Source organism: Mus pahari, chromosome 11 (genome assembly GCF_900095145.1).
Source record: "Mus pahari chromosome 11, PAHARI_EIJ_v1.1, whole genome shotgun sequence".
Lineage (NCBI taxonomy): Eukaryota > Metazoa > Chordata > Mammalia > Rodentia > Muridae > Mus > Mus pahari.
This window is the reverse complement of record NC_034600.1, coordinates 2,383,751-2,387,563: the sequence shown is the minus strand read 5'-3', so window position 1 is coordinate 2,387,563 and position 3,813 is coordinate 2,383,751.

The following is a 3,813-nucleotide window of genomic DNA, read 5'->3' as shown; positions in this document are numbered from 1 at the left end:
GAGTGGGTGGGCAGGGGAGCAGGGTAGGGGAAGGGTATAGGGGACATTCGGGATAGCATTTGAAATGTAAATGAAGAAAATATCTAATAAAATAAGTTAAAAAAAAAAAAAAAGCCACGAAGCACCCAGCAGAGAGCCTGCTTAGTACCACAGAGCATGAGAGACACTTCCGGAGTAGAAAGTCTTAGTGCTTAATTTCAACTAACAATCTGCCAGAGCCCTAGATCTTTTCAAACTTAACATTTTCAGCCAACGAAAACATTACCCAAGGCCAACACCAGTGTGCCAAGTATGATCATTAGGGTTTTAATTAAGATATCAGAATATAAATCCCAGCATCTTCTCCATCTACTGGTGGGCGGTGCTGAACTAGTTGATTAAACCCCCTGATGTGATGTTCAACCTTTGTAGGCTGAGAAAATGAAAGATGCATGCACTGGCATTCATTTTGCATCAATCACCTTATTATTTTTTTAAAAAATTAGGTGCACATTTGAGTAAATGTGTCTGAGTGCCTGTGGAGGGGAGAAATCATCAGGTTCCCCAGAACTGGAATCACAGGTAATTGTGTGTCACCTGATGTGGTGCCTGGAACTGAGTTCAGAGCCTTTGGAAGAGTGCTGAGCCATCTCTGTAGCCCTTTATCCCAGTGGTCTGAGGAGAAAACCGTGTGTGCACCTGCCCTCCCAATGCCACATTCTTTGAAAAGTCACTCAGAGGGGAACATCTGAAAGTCCGCTGACTCCACATAAAAGGTGTCTGTGAAGCTCCATGGAACAATCAGAGTCTAAGGCACTGTGAAAAACACAAGGTGAGTGAGCCCCTGGTCCACCTTGTCACATGACTGGTGAATACTCTCACATCAGTGAATGCACTCTTCAGCAATGACCCTCTACTCTGAAGGGTTGACACCTCAGGTCCGCCCAGGGGGCTGGGTGATAAGAAGACAAGGAGTCCATGTGTCCTTGGTCCTTCTGGTTTAGTAAAAGGATAGGCAGGAAGGAGTGACGTAGAGTACACACTTGAGAACCTTTTAATCTGCCCAACTGTCCATGGTTCCTATTCATTTCTTTGAGAAGGCAAAATGGTACAGCCACTTTGGAAATGGTCAAGTAGCTCCCCAAACTATTACACACGTGTGCCCTGCAGCCAAAAGCTCGGATTTTTGTTATATGCTTCCCCAACATGAAAACCTATTTGCACGGGCAGGAGTCTGTGTCCTGATGTTTATAACAGCATTGGTTAAAATACCCAAGATCTCTCTATATAACCGGAGTCTACATCAGTTGATGAATACATGAAGAAGTGCCATGCATCTGTGCGGCAAGATATTATTTGATCTCTAAAGAAATGAAGCCCAGTTAAATCCTATAACATCCATGACCCCTGTAAACAATGAATTCCACGAAAGGAGCTGCCCAGAAAGGCACGGGTGCTACATGATCACAGACACGTGAACATCCACAGTAGAAGAGTCTATGGTAACAAGACATTGATGAATATCAAAGACAGGGGTGTGTGCGTGATGACTAGTGTTGACTCTCAACTTGACAGGTCTGGGAAGCATTTAGGAGGCATGCCTCACAGGTGTGGAGAATTATTTAGATTAGGTTAACCTCTTGGCATACTTGGGAGGGATTATCTTGATCCAGGTTCATTGAAGGCCCAATCTACAGGAGAACTCATGTCTCTGGCTGCGTAAAAGGGAGCTATGCACCAGCGATGATCACTCTTTCAGTGTGATCCCCAGGACAGTGTGACCAGCTGCCTCAATAGTTTCCCATATGATGGATATACCCTTATGTCAGCCAAGAAAATTCATTCTCACATTGCCTGTATGCCTGTGTTTTGTCACAGCAAACTATACAAATAACTAAGGTGGGAAGAGAGGAAGTTGAGACAGAGGGGTAACAGGAAAGGTAACGGGATTTCTTTGGAGGTGCTAGGAATGTTCTAGAACCAACTGTGCTGATTCTCACACATACCCATGAATATACAAAAGCACTAAGCTGCATGCTTTGAACTGTGACTAGGATGGTGGTTGTGTGAGGGTTGAAACCCAGGCAAACAGCTTAAACTCTCATGGTCTCATGGTTAAACCCAGGCAAGGCTTAAACTCTCATGGTCTCATGGTTAAACCCAGGCAAGGCTTAAACTCTCATGGTCCTAGCCATGGCTTTCTCTCTTCACCGTTCTGAGCAAAGGACTGCAGGCTTCTGGATTTTAATGTGGGAACACCTTTGAGGATACAGAGAAACTGTGTGAGGTAGCCTACTTCCTCCTCCATGACAGGTAATAGCAAACCTGAGAACAGCGGTATGACACGCCTGTGCTCCCTTTTAACAAGCATTTGTCATCCCAATGTGGGGAACATTGACAACAGTCACTAGGCAAGGGAGAACAGGAGACTAAAGCCATGGGATCCATTTCCCAGCCCCACCTCTGCTGCTAGGGCCTGGTCATTTATGGCTGTGCTCAAGTTTGAGAGCTGCTCACCTGACTTGCTTTGTCCCGGGTTCCCTGCCTGAAGAAAATCAGCACAAGGAATCTCTTTCTGGGTCTCCTTGCCTGCAGCGGAGTGTCCTGTAAATAATTACACATGAAAGATCTGGCAACCATGGAGCAGTCATATTCCAGGAAAGAGCTGGTTAACTGAATTTGGTCTCTCTGACTGCTAAACCCCCCAGAGTTTGCTGTGAGCAGTGGAGGGAAGCAGGCTGGATTCTTGTCTCATGCAATGTTTATATCTCGTTGTTTCCTGAGAGCAGCCTCAGCTCATGGTGATGTGAGCATAAACCCAGATTTCTACTTCTCCATTAGAAGTAGAAGTCACTGGAGCCTTAGGGTTCTTTATAGAGTTACATTTTAAGGGGATCACAGGACTGAGGCAGTAAAAGCCAAAATTAAAACATGGATATTGTTGACACAGAGGGTGCCAATGGGGTAACCCTTCCAGGGTAGTCAGTCAGAGCTCATAAAAAATCATGAATCCTTGTAGCTTCCACTATAGAGCTCAGTGGACAGAGCCCAGGACATCAGTGCTACATAGTCCCTCTGGTCTTGGCCATAGCTATCTTGTCTCTCAGTCAAAAAAATGCAGGCTGCTTCTGTCATCCCCTGGGTTTGTCTTAAGATCCATAGGCTCAAACTTTGGATCTTGCTAGTCTCCGAAGGCAAAGCCTGATTTCATTTCCCACAATTAAATGTCTGTTCCTCCTTTACCATCCCAGAGTCATCTAACAGACATGCTTCCAGGAAGATCTGCCAACTTGCCAAAAGGCAGACAAGACCCATTGTGTCAGATAGATAGATAGATATTATATATGGTGGTTTAAATTTGAAATTTATCCTTTAAATCTCAGCCAGAAAAGCAGACAAAAGCATACCTGTCTATGAGTGACACTGACAATGGCTACTCTCCCTGGAGTACCCTGCCCATTGAAATGAGGAGGGAAGTGACAGGTCTCTCTGAGATCCAGTGTCACATTTTAAGGAATGGAAATTCTACATTCTGACTTACTGATGTATAAGAGGGAAGTTTTACTGGTATTTCTGAGATACAAGTACTGTGATAGTGTGCAAGCACACACATAAATATACCTCACCCATCCCCCACACATAGAGGGGAAGGAGAGGAAAAGGGAGGAGAAGAGAGAATGAGGAAGGGAGGGAGGGAGGAGAAACAATTTGGCAGACTTTATAGTTCTTTTTTTTTCCTCTGATTTTTTTTTTATTTTCTTTATTTACATTTCAAATGCTATCCCGAAAGTTCCCTATACCCTCCCCCCCGCACTCCCCTACCCACCCACTCCC